At 38.2% G+C, this 27,484-nt stretch overlaps 1 pseudogene; it reads left to right on the forward strand.

Moving 5' to 3' along the window:
- The first annotated feature begins 3,585 nt into the window (after window positions 1-3,585).
- Window positions 3,586-27,078, forward strand: LOC118971932 (cytochrome c oxidase subunit 1-like; annotated as a pseudogene).
- The last annotated feature ends 406 nt before the right edge of the window (window positions 27,079-27,484 follow it).

Below are 27,484 nucleotides of genomic sequence, written 5' to 3' on the forward strand. Positions count from 1 at the left end.
CTATAAAGAATTGAGTAGTGGGGACATCATGTCAGATTCTGTTAAGCGTATGTTTTGGAGTTCTAAATCCATATATCGATCTGACTTTTGAACATTTCCACTTAGGCACCTGGCATTTAAAATGGAACTGGATGTATCATCTGTCTCACTTAAAAAATTTTTACTACTTCTATAAAGCATTAATTCCTTACCCTGGCTATCATAGGAAATGTGAATCGATCGTGTAAGGGGATTATTTTATTATTTCAGCAGACAGCATCACTAATCACTACATAATGATTTGTGATTATTAAATTATGGTAATTTTAACAATAAAGAAGTATGTAATTAAATCCCTTCTGCTTCCCATAAGGTTTGCAAATAAACTACAAACTTACTTTGGGAAGGTCAGAAAACATCACACTGAATGGTTATATATGTAGGATTAGAAGCTCTACTTAGTTCCTTAGGTTGGTTTCCCTCAGAAAATCCAAAGACAAAATTAGATTACAAGTAGCTTATCTGAAAGCAGATTTTTGAAGCCTCAATAAAAGAATGAGAAGTGATACTAATAAGGGTACTAAGCTTACATTGGTAATATAACTGCAGTGCAAGCAAACTGTGATCCTCCTGGAAACTGCATAGATTCTGTAACTTTGAATTGTTCTAAGTGAAGATCAAGGTATTTGGAGTATTTCTTCATTTTTAGAGGGTATACTAATTGTTTGGCAGGTTCATCCTTTCTTACAGGAAATATTGTACACTGATGCTGGGAGAGCGGACATAAGCAGTAAGACAGATTTTCTGCTGCTAACAATGAAGAACCATTTCCAATAAAAGTGAACTTAAAAGCCATCTCCCAATATTGCTTTGTTACTAAGAGAAGTGTTAACTAAACTTTTTACTCTAATGAATGGAAAAGAGGCAACCAGCTGGTTATCGAGAACAGAATTTTACTTCAACTGTAAATTTACCTAAGAAAATAGTAATTTCAAAGTAAATTTAAATACTAATCTGAAAAAGAAGAGTCTTTTAGATTCAGGAAACACCCTTCCTTACACAGTAAGTATAAAAACCACCACAGTTGGCCTAAAATCAGCCACCAATTAAAAAAGCATTCAAGCCCAACACTATATTGAATTCCAACAAGAAAGACCAACTCCCAACCTAATACTTGGCAAATCTTTTAATAGAGGAAATGCTGTTAATATGAGTAATCAGACTTATTTCTCCTTGCACAAATTTAGAACAGATAACCACTCATAGTTAACAAAATAATTATTATTTATTTATTTATTACAATAATTATTTATTACATCAATTGTTAACCCAACACAGGTGTGCATTTAATGAAAGATGTTTAAAAGTAAAAGGATCTTGTCAAACACAAACCTTGCCTGTTTACCACTAACATTGCCACTAGCATTTCCACCATGCTGCCCAGTGACATCTGTTAATGACAGTGGTACCCTGACCATGAGAAAGTAGCATAATCATGTGTTCTGTAAATAAGGACTGGAATGAATGGCCACCCGAGGATTTTCCTGTCTTTTTTAATCAGTAAAATGGATCTTCCTCTGAAGAGGGGGAATGACATAGTAAGACAAGAAGACCCTATGGAGGTTTAATTAGTTCAAAGAGAATAAAAAATTTAAGTAAATTTAAGGGATGGCAAAACTTTAAATGGACTAATAATTTTGGTGGGGGAGACCTTGGAGAACAAAATTACCTCCCAGTGACTAAAATCTAGACCAACCAATCAAAATACTTTATCACTTATTGATCTAAAATGTTGGTCAAGGGAAAAAGTTACCCTAAATAACAGTGTAATCCTATCCTACAATCCATATCAACAATAGGGATTACAACCGCAATACTGGGTTGGTGTTTCCCAATGGAATAATCACTATTAATGTTAATGGTTCATTTGTTCAACTATTAAAGTCCTACATGATCTAAGTACAGACCACAGTAATCCATGTCAGTTTCTATCCATCCTACATTTTTCCCAGTACAGAAGGATAAGAGAAATAAGTTCTCCTTTATAAAAGTGTCTTCAAATGAATAGATAATATAAACATACTTCAAATTTTGTATACCTAGCCCTGCCCAAGAACAGGGTTTGTTAGGGGTGGCAGACCCAGTAACTGCATAACTATTAAACCTTTATTGCAAGAGGTTCAACTCCTTTTTCTAACACCATGCTCAAAATTAATATTCTTCTAACTATCCCAATCCTACTTGCTGTAGCATTCCTCACACTAATTGAATGAGAAGTATTAGGCTATACACAGCTTCATAAAAGACAAAACACCATTGGCCCCCATGGCCCACTACAACCTATTGCTGATGGTGTCAAAGTATTCAGTAAAGAAGGAAGATGACAGATAACATCACCAACACCCATACTTACTATTGCACCAATCACAGCCCTCACTCCAGACCTAACTATGAATTTTACTACCAATACCACATCCACTAATTAACATAAACTCACTAGCACTGTTTCTATAAGCCATATCTAGCTTTTTTATTACATATGATATATAAGTAGTTAGTGTTAATGTAGATTAAAAATTTAGTATGGAGACTTCCAGCTCAAGATGGCAGCATGAGTAGGGTGGCGGAAATCTCCTCCCAAAACCATATATATTTTTGAAAATACAACAAATACAACTATTCCTGAAAGAGAGACCAGAGGATACAGTACAACAGCCAGGCTACATCTTCATCTGCAAGAATTCAGCATCTCACAAAGGGGGTAAGATGCAAAGACGTGACCCGGCAGGACCCAAGCACTCCCCTACCCCAGCTCACCAGTGGGAGGAAAGGAGTCAGAGTGGGGAGGGAGTGGAAGCACAGGATTGCTAAATAACCAGCCCTTGTTATCTGAACCAGGAACACAGACACACATTGCATGGTGTGCTGGATATTAGAGAAATGGAAGGGTAGGGTCCGAGATGGAGACTGCGAGCTGGTCCCCACAGTTGGCTCCCCTGGGACTAAAGAAAAGTGGGAGCTTTTTAAAAGTCTTAAAGGGACAAGGGCTCAAAAGCTGAAAAAAATCGTCCTGGCACACTCAGCCCAGCAGGCTGGGAATCTTGAGGAATTTTGGGCCCCCTAATCCCCTGGGGGGTAAAGCAGCCCAGAATACCCTCACATTGATAAGCAGCCTGCCATTTGTTCCCCCAGGTCGGGGCTACAAGCAAACCAGCTGACCCACCACAGCTGCCGAGCAGTTGGAAAGTAACCCCACCCACAGCAACCACACAGAGCCTCCTCCCAGTGCGCAGCTAACCGGGACAGGCAGAGGAAGCTGGAGCAAGGTCCAGAAGGCATGATGGGGTGCTGTTCTCACAGGAGAACACACCCGGTGGGGCTGTGACTCCCCACAGTGCTCTAGGCTAGCACGAGGGAGGCCACGCCCACAGCAGCTCAGGAAATTGTTCCAGAGTCTGCTACCAGTGTACAGGTAACCAGCACAGGCAGCGGAAGCTGGAGCAAGGTTCAGAAGGCACAAAGGGGTGCCGTTCTCAGAGAAGAACACAGCCAGTGCGGCTGCGACCCCTGCAGGCACTTTAGACTAGCCTGAGAGTGGCACCGCCCATGATAGCTCAGGAGAATGTCCCAGAGTCTGCTCCCAATGTACAGGTAAACCAGATTAGGCAGAGGAAGCCAGAGCAAGGTCCAGAAGGCATGAATGGGTGCTGTTCTCTCAGAACACACCCAGTGTGACTGCGATCAACTGGAGTGCTCTAGGCTAGCCTAAGGGTGGCCCCACCCATGGCAGCTCAGGATATTGTCCCAAAGTCTGCTTCTGGCATGCAGGTAACTAGCGCAGGCAGTGGAGAAGGGCAAGGTGACCAACAAGCAAGAAGTGACTTTGTTCTCCCAACTCACAAACGTGACACCTGCCTGTGACCACTTCTATCACCATGAAAAGGCAGAAGAATCTGCTCCAGTTAAAAACCACTCAGACAACCTCAGAGACAGTGCCTGGTGAGACAGATATAACCAATCTTTCTGAAAAGAAATTCAAAATAAAAGTCATAACCATGCTGATGGACCTGCAGAGAAATATGTAAAAACTAAGGGATGAAGTCAGGTGGGAGATAACAGAAATGAAACAATCAATAGAAAGGCTTAAGAGCAGACTGGATAAGATGCAAGAGACTGTTAATGGAAAAGAAATCAGAGAAGCTGAGGCTGAGAGAGATAAAAGGATCTCCATGAATGAAAGAATATTAAGAGAACTGCGTGACCAATACAAATGGAACAATACTCACATTAAAGGGGTACCAGAAGAAGAAGAGAGAGGAAAAGGGATAGAAAGGGTCTTTGAAGAAATAATTGCTGAAAACTTTCCAAAGCTAGGGAAGGAATTAGTCTCGCAGACCATGGAAGCCCAAAGCCCAACACAAGGCACCCAAGGAGGACAACACCAAGATATATAAAAATTAAAATAGCAAACACAAAGACAGGGACAGAATATTAAAGGCAGCTAGAGAGAAAAAAAGATTACCTATAAAGGAAAACCCATCAGGGCACCATCAGATTTTTTAACAGAAACCTTACAGGGCAGAAGAGAATGGAATGATATATTTAAAGCAATGAAACAGAAGGGCCCTGAACCAAGAATACAGTATACAGCATGATTATCATTTAAATTTGATGGAGGAATTAAACAATTTCCAGAAAAGAAAAAGTTGAGGGAATTTGCCTCCCACAAACAACCTCTACAGAGTATTTTAAAGGGATTGCTCTAGATGGAAGCACTCCTAAGATTAAATAGATGCCACCAGAGAAAATAAAATCACAGCAAAGAAAGCAGATTAACCAAATACTAACTAAAGGCAAAAAATAAAATCACATATCCACAAAAAGAGTCAAAGGAAACACAAAAGAGTACAGAATAAAACACATAACATCTAAAGACTGGAGGACGAAGAACAGGAATGGAGGGAAATAAAGAATAATCATACTATGCTTTATAATAGCTTAATAAGAGAATTAAGTTAGATGGTTAGATAGTAAAGAAGCAAACCTTCAACCTTTGGTAACTACTAATCCAAACCCTGCAATGGTAAGAAGTACATATCTATCAATAATAATCCTAAATGTAAATGGACTGAATGCACCAATCAAAAGACACAGAGTAATAGAATGGATAAAAAAGCAAAACAACTCCACTCCAAAACTACTAGAACTAATATCAGAATTCAGCAAAGTTGTAGGATAAAAAATTAACACACAGAAATCTGTGGCTTTCCTACACACTAACAATGAACTAATAGAAAGAGAAATAAGGAAAACAATTCCATTCACAATAGCATCCAAAAGAATAAAATACCTAGGAATAAACCTAACCAAGGAAGCAAAAGACCTATCCCCTGAACACTACAAGAAACTCTTAAGAGAAATTTAAGAGGACACTAACAAATGGAAACTCATCCCATGCTCCTGGCTAGGAAGAATCAATATCGTCAAAATGGCCATCCTGCTCAAAGCAACATAAAGACTCGATGCAATCTCTATCAAATTGTCAACAACATTCTTCAATGAACTGGAACAAATAGTTCTGAAATTCATATGGAACCACCAAAGACCCTGATAGCCAAAGCAATACTGAGAAGGAAGAATAAAGTGGAGGAGATCTCGCTCTCCAACTTCAAGCTCTACTACAAAGCCAAAGTAATCAAGACAATTTGGTACTGGCACAAGAAGAGAACCACAGACCAGTGGAACAGAATAGAGACTCCAAACATTAACCCAAACATATATGGCCAATTAATATATGATAAAGGAGCCGTGGAAATACAATGGGGAAATGACAGTATCTTCAACAAATGGGGCTGGTAAAGCTGGACAGCTACAAGTAAGAGAATGAAACTGGATTACTGTCTAACCCCACACACAAAAGTAAATTCAAACTGGATCAAAGACCTGAATGTAAGTCATGAAACCATAAAACTCCTAGAAAAAAACACAGGCAAAAATCTCATGGACATAAACAGGAGTGACTTCTTCATGTACATATCTCCCTGGGCAAGGGAAACAGAAGCAAAAATGAACAAGTGGGACTATATCAAGCTAAAAAGCTCTGTACAGCAAAGGACATCATCAATAGAATAAAAAGGAACCCTACAGTATGGGAGAATATATTCATAAATGACAGACCGAATAAAGGGTTGACATCCAAAATACATAAAGAGCTCACACACCTCAACAAACAAAAAGCTAATAATCCAATTAAAAAATGGGCAGAGGAGCTGAATAGACAGTTCTCTAAAGAAGAAATTCAGATTGCCAACAGACACATGAAAAGATGCTCCACATCGCTTGTTATCAGAGAAATGCAAATTAAAACCACAATGAGATACCACCTCAAACCAATAAGGACCGCCATAATCGAAATGACAGACAACAACAAAGGTTGGAGACGTTGTGGAGAAAGGGGAACCCTTCTACACTGCTGGTGGGAATATAAATTAGTCCAACCGTTGTGGAAAGCAGTATGGAGGTTCATCAAAATGCTCAAAATCAAAATACCATTTGACCCAGGAATTCCACTTCTAGGAATTTACCCTAAGAATGCAGCACTCAAGTTTGAAAAAGACAGATGCACCCCTATGTTTATCGCTGCGCTATTTACAATAGCCAAGATGTGGAAGCAACCTAAATGTCCATCAGTAGATGAATTGATAAAGAATATATGGTACATATACACAATGGAATATTACTCACCATAAGAAAAAAACAGATCCTATCATTTGCAAAAACATGGATGGAGCTAGAGGGTATTATGCTCAGTGAAATAAGTCAGGCAGAGAAAGACAAGTACCAAATGATTTCACTCATATGTGGAGTATAAGAACAAAGGAAAACTGAAGGAACAAAACAGCAGCAGAATCACAGAACCCATGAATGGACAAAAGTTACCAAAGGGAAAGGGATTGGGGAGGATGGGTGGGAAGGGAGAGATCAGGGCAGGGAAAAAGAAAGGGGGCATTAAGATAAGCATGTATAGTGTGGGGGGGGCACGGGGAGGGCTGTGTAACACAGAAAAGACAAGTAGTGACTTATCAGCATCTTACTATGCTGATGGACAGTGACTATGAAGGGGTATGTGGGGGGGGACTTGGTGAAGGGGGGGAGCCTAGTAAATATATTGTTCTTCATGTAATTGTAGATTAATGATACCAAAATTAAAAAATTAAAAAAATGCAAGACCTGTCTATATGCTGCTTACAAGAGACTCACCTCAAATCCAAAGACATACACAGACAAAAACTGTAGGGATGGAAAAAGATATTTCATCCACCTAATAGGGAGAAAAAAGCAGGACTTGCAGTACTTATATCAGACAAGATAGACTTCAAAACAAAGTAACAAGAGACAAAGGAGAACATAACATAATGATAAAGAGGACAGTCCAACAAGAGGATGTAACCATTACAAATATGTATGCACCCAACACAGGAGCACGGACATATGTGAGACAAATACTAACAGAATTAAAGGAGGAAATAGAATGCAATGCATTCATTTTAGGAGACTTCAACACACCACTCACTCCAAAGAACAGATCAACCAGACAGAAAATAAGTAAGTACACACAGGCACTGAACAACACACTAGAACAGATGGACCTAACAGACATCTACAGAACTCTACACCCAAAAGCAGAAGGATACACGTTCTTCTCAAGTGCAAATGGAAAATTTTCCAGAATAGACCACATACTAGGCCACAGAAACAACCTCAGTAAATTCTAAAAGATTGAAATTCTACCAACAAACTTCTCAGATCGCAAAGGTATGAAACTAGAAATAAACTGTACAAAGAAAACAAAAAGGCTCACAAACACATGGTGGCTTAACAACACGTTCCTAAATAATCAATGGACCAATGACCAAATTAAAACAGAGATAAAGAAATGTATCGAGACATATGACAACAACAGCACAAAGCCCCAACTTCTCTGGGATGCAATGAAGGCAGTTCTAAGAGGAAAGTATATTGCAAACCAGGCCTGTTTAAAGAAGGAAGAACAATCCCAAACGAATAGTCTAAAGTCACAATTACTGAAATTGGAACAAGAAGAACGAATGAGGCCCCAAGTCAGCAGAAGGAGGAACACAAGAAAGATCAGAGAAAAAATAAATAAATTTGAGAAGAATAAAACAACAGAAAAAAATCAGTGAAAGCAAGAGGTGGTTCTTTGAGAAAATTAACAAAACAGATAAACCCTTAGTCAGACTTATTAAGAGAAAAAGAGTATCTATGCACATAAACAGAATCATAAATAAGAAAGGAAAAATCATGACAGACCCCACAGAAATACAAAGAATTATTAGAGAATACTATGAAAATCTATATGCTAACAAGCAGAACAACTTCCTGGAAAAATACAACCATCCAAGACTGACCAAAGAAGAAACAGAAAATCTAAACAGACCAATTACCAGCAATGAAATTGAATCGGTAATTTAAAAAACTACCCAAGAATACAACTTCTTGGCCAGATCAATTCATTGCTGAATTTTACCAGACATATAGAGAAGATATAATAAATATTCTGCTTAAAGATGTCTAAAAAATAGAAGAGGAGGGAATACTTCCAAACTCATTCTATGAAGCATACATCAGTCTAATACCAAAACCAGACAAAGACACAACCAAAAAAGAAAATTACAGACCAATATCCCTGATGAATGTAGATGCAAAAATATTCAACAAAATATTAGCAAACCGAATTCAAAAATACATCAAAAGGATCATACACCATGACCAAGTGGGATTCATCCCAGGGAAGCAAGGATGGTACAACATTCAAAAATCCATCAACATCATCCACCACATCAACAAAAAGGGGCAAAAACCACATAATCATCTCCATAGATGCTGAAAAACCATTCGACCAAATTCAGCATCAATTCATGATAAAAACTCTAAATAAAATGGGTATAGAGGGATGGTACCTCAACACAATAAAGGCCATATAAGACAAACCCACAGCCATTATGCTTAACAGCATGAAGCTGAAAGCTTTTCACCTAAGATTGGGAACAAGACAGTGTTGCCCACTCTCCCCACTGTTTTTCAACGTAGGACTGGAGGTCCTACCCACGGCAATCAGGCAAAACAAAGAAATACAAGGCATCAAGATTGGTAAAGAAGAAGTCAAACTGTCACTATTTGCAGATGATATGATATTGTACATAAAAAACCCTAAAGACTTCACCCCAAAACTACTAGAACTAGTATCAGAATTCAGCAAAGTTGCAGGATACAAAATTAATACACAGAAATTTGTTGCTTTCCTACAAACTAATGATGAGCTACCAGGAGGGGAAATCAGGAAAACAATTCCACTCACAATTGCATCAAAAAGAATAAAATACCTAGGAATAAACCTAACCAAGGAGGTGAAAGACCTACAACCTGAAAACTACAAGACACTCTTAAAAGAAATTAAAGAGGACACTAACAAATGGAAACTCATCCCATGCTCTTGGCTAGGAAGAATTATGATTGTCAAAATGGCCATCCTGCCTAAAGCAACCCACAGATTCAATGTAATCCCTATCAAAATACCAATAGCATTCTTCAACAAACTGGAACAAATAGTTTTAAAATTCATATGGAACCACCAAAGACCCCGAATAGCCAAAGCAATCCTGAGAAAGAAGAATAAAGCAGGGGGGAATCTTGCTTCCCAACTTTGGGCTCTCCTACAAAGCCAAAGAAATCGAAACAATTTGGTACAGACACAAGAACAGACCCACAGACCACTGAAACAGAATAGACAGTCCAGACATTAACCCAAACATATACCATCAACTAATAGACGATAGAGGAGCCATGAATATACAATGGGGAAGTGACAGCCTCTTCAACAGCTGTTCTTAGCAAAACTGGACAGCTACATGTAAGAGAATGAAACTGGATCATGGTCTAAACCCACACACAAATCTAAATTAAAAATGGATCAAAGACCTGAATGTAAGTCACGAAACCACAAAACTCTTAGAAAAAAAAATAGGCAAAAATCTCTTGGACATAAACATAAGCAACTTCTTCATGAACATATCCCCTGGGCAAGGGAAACAAAAGTAAAGATTAACAAGTGGTACTATATCAAGCTGAAAGCTTCTGTACAGTAGAGGGCATCATCAAAAGAACAAAAAGTCATCCTATAGTATGGGAGAATATATTCATAAATGACAGATCCGATAAAGGATTGATATCCAAAACATATGAAGAGCTCATGCACCTCAACAAACAAAAAGCAAATAATATAATTAAAAAATGGGCACAGGATCTGAACAGATACTTCTCCAAAGAAGAAATTCAGATGGCCAACAGGTACATGAAAAGATGCTCCACATTGCTAATCATCAGAGAAATGCAGATTAAAATCACAATGGGATATCACCTCACACCAGTAAGGATTGCCACCATCCAAAAGATGAACAACAACAAATGTTGATGAGGATGTGGAGAAAAGGGAACCCTCCTACACTGCTGGTGGGAATATAAAGTAGTTCAACCATTGTGGAAAACAATAGGGAGGTTCCTCAAAAAACTCAAAATAGAAATACCATTTGACCCAGGAATTCCACTTCTAGAAACTTACCCTAACAATACAGCAGCACAGTTTGAAAAAGACAGATGTACCCCTATGTTTATCGCAGCATAATTTGGCTATTAACAATAGCCAAGAAATGGAAGCAACCTAAGTGTCCATCAGTAGATGAATGGAAAAAGAAGATGTGGTACATATACACAATGGAATATTATTCAGCCATAAGAAGAAAATAAATTCTACCATTTGCAACAACATGGATGGAGCTAGAGGGTATTATGCTCAGTGAAATAAGCCAGGTGGAAAAAGATGTGTCAAATGATTTCACTCATCTGTGGAGTACAAGAACAAAGAAAAAAACTGAAGGAACAAAACAGCAGCAGAATCACAGAACCCAAGAATAGACAACACCAGTTACCAAAGGAAAAGGGACTGGGAGGATGACTGAGAAGGTAAGGACAAGAGGGGGGAAAGGGCATTATGATTAGCAGACATAATGTAGGGTATGGGGGGCAATGAAGGGCAACACAGAGAAGACAAGTAGTGATTCCACAGCATCTTACTATGCTGATGAACAGTGACTGTAATGGGGTATGTGGTGGGACTTGATAATAGGGGGAGTCTAGTACCCATAATGTTGCTCATGTAATTGTGGATTAATGATACCAAAATAAAAAAATAAAAAATTTAGTATGATTAAAGTTGGAGTGTAAAAGCGCTTTTTGTTTTCATATTCATTTTATGATAGCAATTAATGAGTAGGATATAACTTCTCTGAGTTGAATTTAAGTCCTCCTCATCCTCCTATTATGATTAGTATAAATCCTATGGTTAATAATACATTTTGATAAATACATGATGAAATTTTATATAAATCAGTACAGGTGAAAATATGTGTCATGTTAGTAAGATTAGGCCTGAAGTTAATGGAATACCTTTTGTAACTTTAGCGTTTTCACCTCACAGAATTTTATCTAACAGCCAAATACCCTAATCAACTGGTTTAAATCTCCTTCTCCTATCATTCGGGGGAAAAGACTAGAGAAATCCCCACAGAATTGAAGCTGCTCCATTGAATCTGCAATTTGGAATGTTATTCACTACAGGGCTTGGAAAAGACAGCTCAACGTATGTCTTCAGATTTACAGGTTAATTCCTGCTCAGCTATTTTACCTATATTCATAACCTCTTACTATTCTCCACAAACCAGAAAAACATTCACACTTTATATCTACTGCTTGGTGTCTGAGAGGGAATAGCAAATATATCCTGAAGCCATTTAATCTGGGCCATACTTGCTCAATTGGGAGTTACCAAAAGATGACCAAAGTCAGAATGTAGCCATAACCGCACAAGCATTTATAACAATTTCATTTTAATTATACCTACCATAACTGGAGGATTCAGAAACTGACAAGACCCATTATTGATGGGAGCACCCAACATAGCATTCCCTCAAATAAATAAAGTTCTGGATACTTCCACCATCTCTACCACTCTTGTTCACATCACTAGTAGTTGATGCAACTGCTGATGCTGGAACAACAGGATTACACGACCACCTCTAGCTAGCAGTCTAGCCCATGCAGGAGCTTCAATTGCCGTAACTTTGTTTCCCAGCATTTAGCAAGTGTATCCTCAGTTTTAGTTATAATTAACTTAACTACTAAAATTAATAAAATGGAACCACCAGGCTTACATTAATATCAAACACCATTATGTGTTTGACCTTACCTAGTTATACTTGTACTATCACTACTATCATTCCCAGTTTTAGCAGCCAAAATGAGTTTATTATTAACAGAGCACACTCTAAGCACTTTCTTTCAACCCACAGGAGGAGATCCAATTTTATGTCAATACTTGCTCTGATCCTTTGGTTACCCTGAAGTCTATATTTTTATCCTACCAGGATTCAGGGTAATTTCCCTCATTGTTGCATATTTTTCAACAAAAAAAAAGAAACTTTCGGATATATAGGAATGGACTGAGCTATAAAATCCCAAAGCTTCATAAGGGATTAAAGATGGAGTGAGAGGAGAGACAGAAGCTTCCTCCTAAAACCATATACAATTGGAAAATACAGTTGGAGCAACTAGTCCTGGGAGAGGAACAGGAAAGAGGACTGCACCAGACTGCACACACCTGGAAGAAGAGCAGACCTCTCATGGAACAGGGTAACGTATAAGAGCAGTGACCAAGCGGGGACCCGAACCCTTCCCCCACCCCAGCTCACCTGCGGAAGGAAGAGAAATAGAACAGGGAAGGAGTGGAAGGCCTAGGAATGCTGAATACCTAGCTCTGGAGATCTGCTCGGGGAGCACAAACCTACATTTCATGGAGCTTTCATGATACTCGTGTGATTATGGGGTTGGAAAGCTAATACAGGCAGAATTGCTGGAGGACTGAGATTCCAGCTGCTTGTGGAAAGCAGGGATCCAAATACAGCTGCTCTGGGATAAAAGCTTATACCTGTGTGCTTGGCCCACCGGTTCAGGCAGTGGAGACAGGCACCAATATTGCTACCCTGTGACCCCTGACATTGCTTCAGGGGCTGAGCAGCTAAAGATTAGAGCTTCTGGACAAGAGAGGGTGCATATACAAATATGAAATGCCAAAGAAACCTGGTCCAGAGTAAAATTATTAATATAACTCTCAAGAAAAATTTAATGACATGGACATTGTGACTCGTCCTGAAAGGGAGTTCAAAGTAAAAATCATCAACATGCTAATGGAGGTACAGAAAGACATCCAAGAACTCAGGAATGAATTCAGGTCAGAGATCCAATTGTTGAAGAGCACGATGGAAGGTACTAAAAGCAGGTTGGATATGGTGGAGGAGACAATAAATGAAATAGAAACTAGAGAAGAGGAATACAAAGAAGCTGAGGCACAGAGAGAAAAAAGGATCTCTAAGAATGAAAGAATATTGAGAGAACTGTGTGACCAATCCAAGTGGAACAATATTCTCATTATAAGGAAACCAGAAGAAGAAGAGAGAGAAAGGGATAGAAAGTATCTTTGAGGAGGTAGTTGCTGAAAACTTCCCCAATCTGGGGAAGGAGATACTCTCTCAGGCCATGGAGGTGCACAGATCTCCCAACACAAGGGTACCAAGGAAGACAACAGCAAGACATATAATAATGAAATTGGCAAACATCAAGGATAAGTACAAACTATTAAAATCAGCCAGAGAGAGAAATAATATCACATTCAAAGGAAAGCCCATTAGGCTAACATCAGACTTCTCAGCAGAAACCTTATAAGCCAGAAGGGAGTGGCATGATGTATTTAATGCAATGAAGCAGAAGGGCCTGGAATCAAGATTACTTTATCCATAAATATTATCATTTAAATTTGAAGGAGGGATTAAACAATTTCAAGATAAGCAAAAGCTGAGAGAGTTTATCTCCCACAAACCATCTCTGCAGTCTATTTTGGAGGGACTACTATAGATGGAAGTGTTCCTAAAGTTTAATAGCTGTCACCAGAGGAAATAAAACCACAGTAAAGAAAGTAGAACAGCTAATTACTAAGCAAATGCAAACTTAAAATAACTAACCCCAAAGTCAATCAAGGGATAGACAAAGAATACAGAATATGATACCTAATATGTAAAGAATAGAGAAGGAAGAAAAACGAGGAAGAAAAAAAAAGAACCTTTAGATTGTGTTTGTAACAGCATTATTAAGTGAGTTAAGTTAGACTCTCAGATAGTTAGGAAATTAACCTTGAACCTTTGGTAATCACAAATCTAAAGCCTACAATGGTAATAAGTACATACCTATTGATAATCACCCTAAATGTAAATTGACTGAATGCACCAATCAAACAACACAGAGTAATAGATTGGATAAAAAAGCAAGACACATCTCTTTGCAGATTACAAGAGACTCATCTCAAACCCAAAGACATGCATGAACTAAAAGTCAAAGGATGGAAAAAGATATTTCATGCAAACAGCAGGGAGAGAAAATCAGGTGTTGCAGTACTAGTATCAGACTAAATAGACATCAAAACAAAGAAAGTAACAAGAGATAAAGCAGGACATTACCTAATGATAAAGGGGTCAGTCCAACAAGAGGATATAACCATTATAAATATATATGCACCCAATACAGGAGCACCAACATATGTGAAACAAATACATACAGAATTAAAGGAGGAAATAGAATGCAATGCATTCATTTTAGGACATGTCAACACACGACTCACTCCAAAGGATAGATGCACCAGACAGAAAAGAAGTCATGACACAGAGGCACTGAACAACACACTACGACAGAAGGACCTGATAGACATCTATAGAACTCTACATCCAAAAGCAACAGGACACACATTGTTCTCAAGTGCACATGGAACATTCTCCAGAATAGACCACATACTAGCCCACAAAAAGAGCCTCAGTAAATTCCAAATGATTAAAATTCTACCAACCAACGTTTCAGATCACAAAGGTATAAAACTAGAAATAAATTGTACAAAGAAAGGAAAAAAGCTCACAAACACATGGAGGCTTAACAACATGCTCCTAAATAATCAATGGATCAATGACCTAATTAAAATAGTGATTGAGCAATATATGGAAACAAATGACAACAACAACACAAAGCCCAAACTTCTGTGGAACGCAGTGAAAGCAATCTTAAGAGGAAAGTATATAGCAATCCACCCATATTTAAAGAAGGAGGAACAATACCAAATGAAAAGTCTAAAGTCACAATTGTCAAAATTGGAAAAAGAACAAATGAGGCCTAAAGTCAGTAGAAGGAGGGATATAATAAAGAGAAGAGAAGAAATAAATAAAATTGAGAAGAATAAAACAAAAGAGAAAAATCAATGAAACCAAGAGCTGGTTCTTTGAGAAAAATAGACAAAATAGATAATCCTCTAGCCAGACTTATTAAGAGAAAAAGAGAATCAAAACACATCAACAGAATCAGAAAAGAGAAAGGAAAAATCACGACGAAACCCACATAAATACAAAGAATTATTAAAGAATACTATGAAAACCTATAAGCTAACAAGCTGGAAAACCTAGAAGAAATGGACAACTACCCAGAAAAATATAAGCTTCCAAGACTAACCAAGGAGGAAACAGAAAATCTAAACAGACCAATTACCAGCAACGATATTGAAACGATAATCAAAAAACTACACAAAAACAAAATCCACAGAGGGGTGGAGCCAAGATGGTAGCGTGAGTAGAACAGTGGAAATCTCCTCCCAAAACCACATATATCTATGAAAATATAACAAAGACAACTCTTCCTAGAATAGAGACCAAAGGACACAGGACAACATCCAGACCACATCCACAGCAGCGAGAACCTAGTGCCTCGCGAAGGTGGTAAGATTCAAGCCCCAGCCCGGTGGGACTGAGTGCCCCTCCCCCCAGCTCCCAGCAGGAGAGAGGAGTCAGAGCAGGGAGGGAGAGGGAGCCCAGGACTGCTGAACACCCAGCCCCAGCCATCCGCACCAGAGCGCAGATACAGTGCGTGCATGGGGTGCTGGATACGAGGGAAACAGGGCAGCAAGACTGGTGAGTGGGTCCATGAGGCCGGCGCCATAGTACAAACAAAAGGGAGGGAGATTTTTTGTTTCGTTTTTTATTTTCTTTTTTTTTTTTTGGCAAGCGCTTTTTGGAAGACTTAAAGGGACAGGGATCCCAAACCTGGATGGAACCACCCCGGGACACTTAGTCCAGAGGCAGGGAAACTGGGGATCTCTGGACACTCTAACCCCCTGGGCAGCAGGGAGAACGGAGACCCCTCATGGAGATAAATAAACTCCCGGCCGCTCCCCCTATGACGCCGCAGCCTGATACAGGCCATGCCCACAGCAACAGCGGAGATAAACTCCACAGCAGCTGGGCAGGAATCAGAAGCTCTGTCTGCATGCAGCAGCCCAGCACAAGCCACTAGAGGTCACTGTTCTCCCAGGAGAGGAAGGCCAAAAACCAACAAGAAGGGAAGTTTTTCCAGCCATTACTCGTCCCAACTCTGCAAACTATCTCTGTCACCATGAAAAGCCAAAATAATAGGAAAACCAAGATCACAGAGACAACACCAGAGAAGGAGGCAGACCTAACCAGTCTTCCTGAAAAAGAATTCAAAATAAAAATCATAAACATGCTGACCGAGATGCAGAGAAATATGCAAGAGACAAGGGATGAAGACCAGAGGGAGATCACAGATGCAAGGAAGGAGATCACAGAAGTGAAACAAACTCTGGAAGGATTTATAAGCAGAATGGATAAGATGCAAGAGGCCATTGATGGAATAGAACCAGAGAACAGGAATGCATACAAGCTGACACAGAGAGAGATTAAAGGATCTCCAGGAATGAAACAATATTAAGAGAACTGTGTGACCAATCCAAAAGGAACAAAATCTGTATTATAGGGGTACCAGAAGAAGAAGAGAGAGAAAAAGGGATAGAAAGTGTCTTTGAAGAAATAATTGCTGAAAACTTCCCCAAACTGGTGGAGGAAATAATCAAACAGACCATGGAAATACACAGAATTCCCAAAAGAAAGGACCCAAGGAGGACAACACCAAGAAACATAATAATTAAAATGGCAAAGACCAAGGACAAGGAAAGAGTTTTAAAGGCAGCTAAAGAGAAAAAGGTCACCTATAAAGAAAAACCCATCAGGCTAACATCAAACTTCTCGACAGAAACCTTACAGGCCAGAAGAGAATGTAATGATATATTTAATGCAATGAAACAGAAGGGCCTTGAACCAAGGATAAAGTATCCAGCACTATTATGACTTAAATATGATGGAGGGATTAAACAATTACCAGACAAGCAAAAGCTGAGGGAATTTGTCTCCCACAAACCACCTCTACAGAGCATCTTACAGGGACTGCTCTAGATGGGAGCACTCCTAAAAAGAGCACAGAACAAAACACCCAACATATGAAGAATGGAGGAGGAGGAATAAGAAGGGAGAGAAGAAAACAATCTCCAGACAGAGTATATAACAGCTCAATAAGCGAGCTAAGTTAGGCAGTAAGATACTAAAGAGGCTAACCTTCAACCTTTGGTAACCATGAATTTAAAGCCTGCAATGGCAATAAGTACATATCTTTCAATAGTCACCCTAAATGTAAATGGACTTAATGCACCAATCAAAAGATACAGAATAATAGACCAGATAAAAAAGCAAGACCCATCTATATGCTGCTTACAAGAAACTCACCTCAAAACCAAAGACATGCACAGACTAAAAGTCAAGGGATGGAAAAGCATATTTCTGACAAAAGAGAGAAAAAGCAGGGGTTGCAGTACTAATATAAGACAAAATAGACTTCAAAACAAAGTAACAAGAGATAAAGAAGGACAATACATAATGATAAAGGGCTCAGTCCAACAAGAGGATATAACCATTCTAAATATATAAGCACCCAACACAGGAGCACCAGCATTTGTGAAACAAATACTAACAGAACTAAAGGGGGAAATAGACTGCAATACAATCATTTTAGGAGACTTCAACATGCCACTCAAACTAAAGGATCGATCCACCAGGCAGAAAATAAGTAAGGACACGGAGGCACTGAACAACAAACTAGAACAGATGGACCTAATACACATCTATAGAAGTCGACATCCAAAAGCAACAGGATATACATTCTTCTCAAGTGCACATGGAACATCTTCCAGAATAGACCTCATACTAGCCCACAAAAAGAGCCCAGTAAATTCCAAAAGATTGAAATTCTACCAACCAAAGTTTCAGACCACAAAGGTATAAAACTAGAAATAAATTGTACAAAGAAAACAAAAAGGCTTACAAACACATGGAGGCTTAATAACATGCTCCTAAAATAATCAATGGATCAATGAACAAATTAAAATAGAGATCAAGCAATATATGGAAATAAATGACAACAACACAAATGCCCAACTTTTGTGAGATGCAGCGAAAGCAGTCTTAAGAGGAAAGTATATAGCGATCCAGGCACACTTGAAGAAGGAAGAACAATCCCAAATGAATAGTCTAACATCACAATTATCGAAACTGGAAAAAAAAGAACAAATGAGGCCTGAAGTCAGCAGAAGGAGGGACATAAAAAAGACCAGAGAAGAAACAAACAAAATTGAGAAGAATAAAACAATAGCAAAAATCAATGAAACCAAGAGCTAGTTCTTTGAGAAAATAAACAGAATAGATAAGCCTCTAGCCAAACTTATTAAGAGAAAAAGAGAATCAACACAAATCAACAGAATCAGAAATGAGAATGGAAAAATCATGACAGACTCCACAGAAATACAAAGAATTATTAAAGACTACTATGAAAACCTATTTGCCAACAAGCTGGAAAACCTGGAAGAAATGCACAACTTCCTAGAAAAATACAACCTCCCAAGACTGACCAAGGAAGAAACACAAAAGTTAAACAAACCAATTACAAGCAAAGAAATTGAAACGGTAATCAAAAAACTACCCAAGAATAAAACCCCTGGGCTGGAAGGATTTACCTCGGAATTTTATCAGACAAACAGAGAAGACATAATACATATTCTCCTTAAAGTTTTCCAAAAAATAGAAGAGGAGGGAGTACTACCAAACTCATTCTATGAAGCCAACATCACCCTAATATGAAAAGCAGGCAAAGACCCCAGCAAAAAATGAAAATTACAGACCAATATCCCTGATGAATGTACATGCAAAAATGCTCAATAAAATAGTAGCAAACCGAATTCAAAAGTACATCAAAAGGATCATACACCATGACCAAGTGGGATTCATCCCAGGAATGCAAGGATGGTACAACATTCGAAAATCCATCAACATCATCCACCATATCAAACAAAGAGAAAGACAAAAACCACATTGTCATCTACATAGATGTTGAAAAAGCATTTGACAAAATTCAACATCCATTCATGATAAAAACTCTAAGAAAAATGGGTATACATGGCAAGTACCTCAACACAATAAAGGCCATATATGATAAACCCACAGCCAACATTATACTGAACAGTGAGAAGCTGAAAGTTTTTCCTCTGAGATCGGGAACTAGACAGGGATGCCCACTCTCCCCACTGCTATTTAACAAAGTACTGGAGTTCCTAGCCACGGCAATCACACAAAACAAAGAAATACAAGGAATCCAGATTGGTAAAGAAGAAGTTAAACAGTCACTATTTGCAGATGACATGACATTGTACATAAAAAACCCTAAAGACTCCACTCTAAAACTACAAGAACTAATATCGGAATACAGCAAAGCTGCAGGATATAAAATTAACACACAGAAATCTGTGGCTTTCCTATATACTAACAATGAACCAATAGAAAGAGAAATCAGGAAAACAACTCCATTCACAATTGTATCAAAAAGAATAAAATACCTAGGAATAAAACTAACCAAGGAAGTGCAAGACCTATACCCTGAACACTACAAGAAACTCTTAAGAGAAATTAAAGGGGACACTAACAAATGGAAACTCATCCCATGCTCATGGCTAGGAAGAATTAATATCATCAAAATGGCCATCCTGCACAAAGCAATATACAGATTTGATGCAACCCCTATTAAATAACCAGCAACATTCTTCAACGAACTGGAACAAATAGTTCAAAAATTAATATGGAAACACCAAAGACCCCGAATAGCCAAAGCAATTCTGAGAAGGAAGAATAAAATAGGGGGGATCTCACACCCCAACTTCAAGCTCTACTACAAAGCCATAGTAATCAAGACAACCTGGTACTGGCACAAGAACAGAGCCACAGACCAGTGGAACAGATTAGAGACTCCAGAAATTAACCCAAACATATATGGTCAATTAATATTTGATAAAGGAGCCATGGACATACAATGGCGAAATGACAGTCTCTTCAACAGATGGTGCTGGCAAAACTGCACAGCTACATGTAGGAGAATGAAACTGGACCATTGTCTAACCCCATATACAAAAGTAAATTCAAAATGGATCAAATACCTGAATGTAAGTCATGAAACCATTAAACTCATGGAAAAAAACATAGGCAAAAACCTCTTAGACATAAACATGAGTAAACTCTTCTTGAACATATCTACCCGGGCAAGGAAAACAACAGCAAAAATGAACAAGTGGGACTATATTAAGCTGAAAAGCTTCTGTACAGCAAAAGACACCATCAATAGAACAAAAAGGTACCCTACAGTTTGGAAGAATATATTTGTAAATGACAGATCCGATAAAGGCTTGATGTCCAAAATATATAAAGAGCTCACTCACCTCAACTAACAAAAAATAATCCAACTAAAAAATGGGCAGAGGAACTGAACAGACAGTTCTCCAAAAAAGAAAGTCAGGTGGCCAAAAAACACATGAAAAGATGCTCCACATCGCTAATTATCAGAGAAATGCAAATTAAAACCAGAATGAGGTATCACCTCACACCAGTAAGGATGGCTACCATCCAAAAGACAAACAACAACAGATGTTGGCGAGGTTGTGGAGAAAGGGGAACCCTCCTACACTGCTGGTGGGAATGTAAATTAGTTCAACCATTGTGGAAAGCAGTATGGAGGTGTCTCAAAATGCTCGAAATAGACTTACCATTTGACCCAGGAATTCCGCTCCCAGGAATTTACCCTAAGAACGGAGCACTCAAGTTTGAAAAAGACAGATGCACCCCTATGTTTATTGCAGCAGTATTTACAATAGCCAAGAACTGGAAGCAACCTAAGTGTCCATCAGTAGATGAATTGATAAAGAAGATGTGGTACATATACACAATGGAATATTACTCAGCCATAAGAAGAAAACAAATCCTACCATTTGCAACAACATGGATGGAGCTAGAGGGTATTATACTTAGTGAAATAAGCCAAATGGAGAAAGAGAAATACCAAATGATTTCTCTCATATGTGGAGTATAAGGACAAAGGAAAAACTGAAGGAACAAAACAGCAGCAGAATCACAGAACCCAACAATGGACTAACAGGTACCAAAGGGAAAGGGACTGGGAGGATGGCTGGGTAGGGAGAGATAAGGGGGAGAAAAGTAAGTGGGTATTATGATTAGCATGCATAATGGGGGGTAAGGGGAGGGCTGTACAACACAGAGAAGACAAGTAGTGATTCTACAACATTTTGGTATGCTGATGGACAGTGACTGTAATGGGGTTCGTGGGGGGGGGACCTAGTATAGGGGAGAGCCTAGTAAGCATAATATTCTTCATGTAATTGTAGATTAATGATAACAAAAAAAAGAAATAAAAGGAAGATTACTCCCTGATAGGATAAAACTAACTGCAAATCAACGATTAATGCATACTTTAAACATCCTTAATTTTGATCACTTAAAGGGTGTCAGATGATCAGCTATGGAAATACATTTTTCTGATAATATTCCTTTCTCTTAAAAAAAAAGCAGTTCCTGTGTAGTGATCTCCAATAATTCTTCACAATGGTATAAAAGGCATATCAAAGTGTGGGCAAAGTGTTTGTTTGTGTTTATACAGAGGATCAAAACCTAATTTGGCTACCAAGAAAAAGAATTAAGATATGATATGAAGAAGAATTTCCAACATCAACATTCTCTGGAAGAGTCATTCCAGAAGATGATCATCAAAATACTTCAACAAAGATCCTGGCGCTGTTGCAGTTGTAGCTGCATTCATCCCTCCGATTCCTGGTCTTCAGATTGGAATGAAGAAGGAGATATCTAAGCTGGCCTGTGCATACAGTAAAACAACAAACTTGACTGGATCTATACTGTCAGTACTCAACCAAGAATTAGGAGAAGTGCAAGTTGCAGCACTCCAAAATCATGCGACTATAGACTATCTACTGTTAAAAGAACATATGGGATGTGAACAGTTCCCAGGAATATGTTGTTATAATTTGTCTGATATTTTCTCAAACTATTCAAATTCAGTTAGACAATATCCATCATATCATTGATAAGTTTTCACAAATACCTAGGGTGCCTAACTGGTTTTTTTGTTTTCACTGGATATTGCTGGTAAATGTAGGTCTGCTTTGGTTATGTAGCTCTATTCCTATTATGTTAATGTGTGCACGCAATTTAATTAGTAGTTTAAAACTTATACATGCTTATGTTACACTACAAGAAGATATTTCAAAGAAATAATCAATCTTCCCAGGTTTTCTTCTATCTGCTACTCCTATAACTTTTCTTCTTCCTTCCTAATTACAACACTTTAGTAGAAATCGTGCCTCATAACAAAATTACCGAGTATCATAATTCTTCCAAGTGGTAAAAATACCTCAAGACAAATGCAGGGCATAGAAGCCACAGGGAATAAATCTGCAAAAAAGTAAAAAGCTAACCTTTTCAAACAATATGGCTTCTCTCTCACTTACCAACATTACATTTCCCTGTATGGCCCTGGAAGATGACTAGTGAGCCAGAGACGGGTAAGATTCCTCAAGGGAGGAACAACCTAAGACAGGCACAGTCGCAGGGGAGCCATCAGGTGAGAAATTGGGGATCAACAGAGGTAAGGCTTAGAACCTCACCCCCCTGTTTTGAGAGAAATCTTCTGCATCCGTGGATGTTTTGTTGCCCTTGTCTAGCTTGGATTAATACTTAGTCTATAGGCACACACCTGATCATCTACATTTCCCCTCTTACAGCATTAAACTATGTTTTCTACCTTTATCTTGAGTTTACCTACCTCTTCAGCATTTTATTAATAATAATAATACTAATTATAATAAGGGAGAAATGTGGGATTCACATATAAATCAAGTATAAAAATCAAATGAATATTCATATTTGACCTGATTGTTTACAGTTCATAATGTGTGATCAAAACCGAAAGTTTCTGTGATGACTGCCCTTGTACTGTTCACCATGTAAGAACTTATTCACTATGTAAGAATTTGTTCACCATGTAAGAACTTGTTCGTTATCCTTCAGAAGATTGGAGACTGTTGAGAATTAGGCTTGGCATTGATTAATGATTGTGCATTGAGTCCACTATACAGAATTTTATTGTTGTTAACAACCATTTGGTCAATAAATATGAGAGATGCCTTCTCCAAAAAAAAAAAAAACCCAAGAACCTGATGAATTTACCTCGGAATTTTATCAGACATACAGAGAAGACATAATACCCATTCTCCTTAAAGTTTTCCAAAAAAATAGAAGAGGAGGGAATACTACCAAACTCATTCTATGAAGCCAGCATCACCCTAATACCAAAACCAGGCAAAGATCCCACCAAAAAAGAAAATTACAGACCAATATCCCTGATTAACTTAGATGCAAAAATACTCAACAAAATATTAGCAAACCAAATTCAAAAACATATCAAAAGGATCATACAGCATGACCAAGTGGGATTCATTCCAGCGATGCAAGGATGGTACAACATTCGAAAATCCATCATCATCCACCACATAAACAGAAAGGACAAAAACTGCATGATCATCTCCATAGATGCTGAAAAAGCATTCGACAAAATTCAACATCCATTCATGATAAAAACGCTCAACAAAATGGGTATAGAAGGCAAATATCTCAACATAATAAATGCCATATATGATAAACCCATTGCCAACATCATACTAAACAGCAAGAAGCTGAAAGCTTTTCCTCTGAGATCGGGAACAAGACAGGGATGCCCAATCTCCCCACTTTTATTTAACGTAGTACTAGAGGTTCTAGCCATGGCAATTAGACAAAACAAAGAAATATAAGGAATCCAAATTGGTAAAGAAGAAGTCACACTCTCACTATTTGACGATGACATGATATTATACATAAAAAACCCGAAAGACTCCACTCTGAAACTATTAGAACTAATATCGGAATTCAGCAAAGTTGCAGGATACATATTTAAGAAACAGAAATCTGTGGCTTTCCTACACACTAACAATGAACTAATAGAAAGAGAAATCAGAAAAACAATTCCATTCACCATTGCATCAGAAAAGAATAAAATACCTAGGAATAAACCTAACCAAGGAACTGAAAGACCTACACCCTGAACACTATAAGACACTCTTAAGAGAAATTAAAGAGGACACTAACAAATGGAAACTCATCCCATGCTCTTGGCTAGGAAGAATTAATATCAAAATGGCCATCCTGCCCAAAGCAATATACAGATTTGATGCAATCCCTATCAAATTAACAACAGCATTCTTCAACGAACTGGAACAAAAAGTTCAAAAATTCATATGGAAATGCCAAAGACCCCGATTAGCCAAAGCAACCCTAAGAAGGAAGAATAAAGTAGGGGGATATTGCTCCCCAACTTCAAGCTCTACTACAAAGCCACAGTAATCAAGACAATTTGGTTCTGGCACAAGAACAGAGCCACAGACCAGTGGAACTGAATAGAGACTCCAGACATTAACCCAAACATATATGGTCAATTAATACACAATAAAGGAGCCATGGACATACATTGGGGAAATGACAGTCTCTTCAACAGTTGGTACTGGCAAAACTGGACTGCTTCATGTAAGAGAATGAAACTGGATCATGGTCTAACCCCATACACAAAAGTAAATTCGAAATTGATCAAAGACCTGAATGTAAGTCATGAAACAATAAAACTCTTAGAAAAAAACATAGGCAAAAATCTCTTGGACATATACATGAGCGACTTCTTCATGAACATATCCCCTGGGCAAGGGAAACAAAAGCAAAAATGAACAAGTGGGAATATATCAAGCTGAAAAGCTTCTGTACAGCAAAGGATACCAGCAATAGAGCAAAAAGTCATCTTACAGTATGGGAGAATATATTCATAAATGACAGATCCGATAAAGGATTGACATCCAAAGTATATAAAGAGCTCACACACCTCAACAAACAAAAAGCAAACAATCCAATTAAAAAATAGGCAGAGGAGCTGAACAGACACTTCTCCAAAGAAGAAATTCAGATGGCTAACAGACACATGAAAAGATGCTCCACATCAGTAGTCATCAGACAAATGCAAATTAAAACCACAATGAGATATCACCTCACACCAGTAAGGATCACCACCATCCAAAAGACAAACAACAACAAATGTTGGCGAGGATGTGGAGAAACGGGAACCCTCCTACACTGCTGGTGGGAATGTAAATTAGTTCAGCCATTGTGGAAAGCAATATGGAGGTTCCTCAAAAAACTCAAAATAGAAATACCGTTTGACCTAGGAATTTCACTTCTAGGTATTTACCCTTAGAATACAGCAGCCCAGTCTGAAAAAGACAGATGCACCCCTATGTTTATCGCAGCACTATTTACAATAGCCAAGAAATGGAAGCAACCTAAATGTCCATTGGTAGATGAATGGATAAAGAAGATGTGGTACATATACACAATGGAATATTATTCAACCACAAGAAGAAAACAAATCCTGCCATTTGCAACAACATGGATGGAACTATAGGGTATTATGCTCAGTGAATAAACCAGGTGGAAAAAGACAACTATCAAATGATTTCACTCATATGTGGAGTATAAGAACAAAGAAAAACTGAAGGAACAAAACAGCAGCAGAATCGCAGAACGCAAGAATGGTCCAACAGTTACAAAAGGGAAAGAGACTGGGGAGGATGGGTGGGAAAGGAGCGATAACGGTGGGGAAGAAGAAAGGGGGCATTATGATTGGCATGTATAATGTGGGGGGTGGGCAAGGGGAGGGCTGTGCCACACAGAGACAAGTGGTGAGTTTACAGCATCTTGCTACACTGATGGACAGTGACTGTAATGGGGTTTTGGGGAGGTCTTGGTGATGGGGGGAGTCTCGTAAACATAATGTTCTTCATGTAACTGTAGATTAATGATACCAAAAAACTGTAATAATAATAATACAATTAAGAAAAGAAACATGCAAATAAATAAATAAATAGGTTATATTTTTTTAAAAAATCCCATAGCTTCCTGGACTTTATTGTATAAGTCCACCATACAGTTATAGTAGGTGCAGATATTGACACACTAGCAGACTTTATACAGCTACCCTCATTATTACCATTCCTTTAGGAGTAAAAGTATTCAGTTGACTAGCAACCTCCATGGAACTAATATTAAATGATCACTAGCCATACTATGACACTTAGGTTTTATTTTCTTATTTGAAGTAAGAGGCCTAACAGGAATTGTTCTAACAAATTCATTCTTGGACACTGTTCTTTATGGTACGTATTAAATAGTTGCACATTTTCATCATGTCTTATCAATGGAAGCAGTATTTGTTATCATAGGAGGATTTGTTCCCTGATTCCCATTATTTATCTTCAGGTTACACACTTAATGTGAGCAAAAACTCCATTGCACAGTTATAATTGTAGGCATGAACACGGCTTTCTTTCCACAACACTTGCTTGGCCTTTCAGGGTTACCTCATTACTCCCACTACTCAGATGCATATCCAACATGAAACACCACTTTATCAAAAGCTTCACTTATTACATTAACAGCTGTTATATTAACAACTTTCATAATTTAAGAAACATTTGAATCCAAGTGAGAAGTATCAATAGTAAAATTACTACTAATTAAAATGTCTACATGGATGCCCCCATGGTAGCAAACATTTGAAGAACCTGCTCAAGGAAACTGAAAATAACAAAGGAAATAAGGGAACCTCCCCCAACTGGTTTCAAGCCAATAGCATAACCAGTATGTTTCATTCTCAATAAGCAGGGTATCAGTAAAAAAATTATACAGCTTTGTCAAAATTAAATCACAGGTTGAAACCTATTATGTGTCCATGGCATATCCATTCTAATATTTTCCTAACAAACAAAATAATATAACATTATGTACTTCCCTCTCTCACATTTTTGGTTGTATTTAACTAGACTAACTAGAATCAAGCCTTCAAAAGGGTACACAATGGCATCATGCCCTCAATTCTCAGCTTTGCCTTAGGGAAAGCTGGAAGCTAAGGATCCCCAAGGAACGTGATAGTCTTTCCAAATAAAGAAACTTGC

The sequence above is a fragment of the Manis javanica genome, chromosome 8 (genome assembly GCF_040802235.1).
Source record: "Manis javanica isolate MJ-LG chromosome 8, MJ_LKY, whole genome shotgun sequence".
NCBI classification, from domain to species: domain Eukaryota; kingdom Metazoa; phylum Chordata; class Mammalia; order Pholidota; family Manidae; genus Manis; species Manis javanica.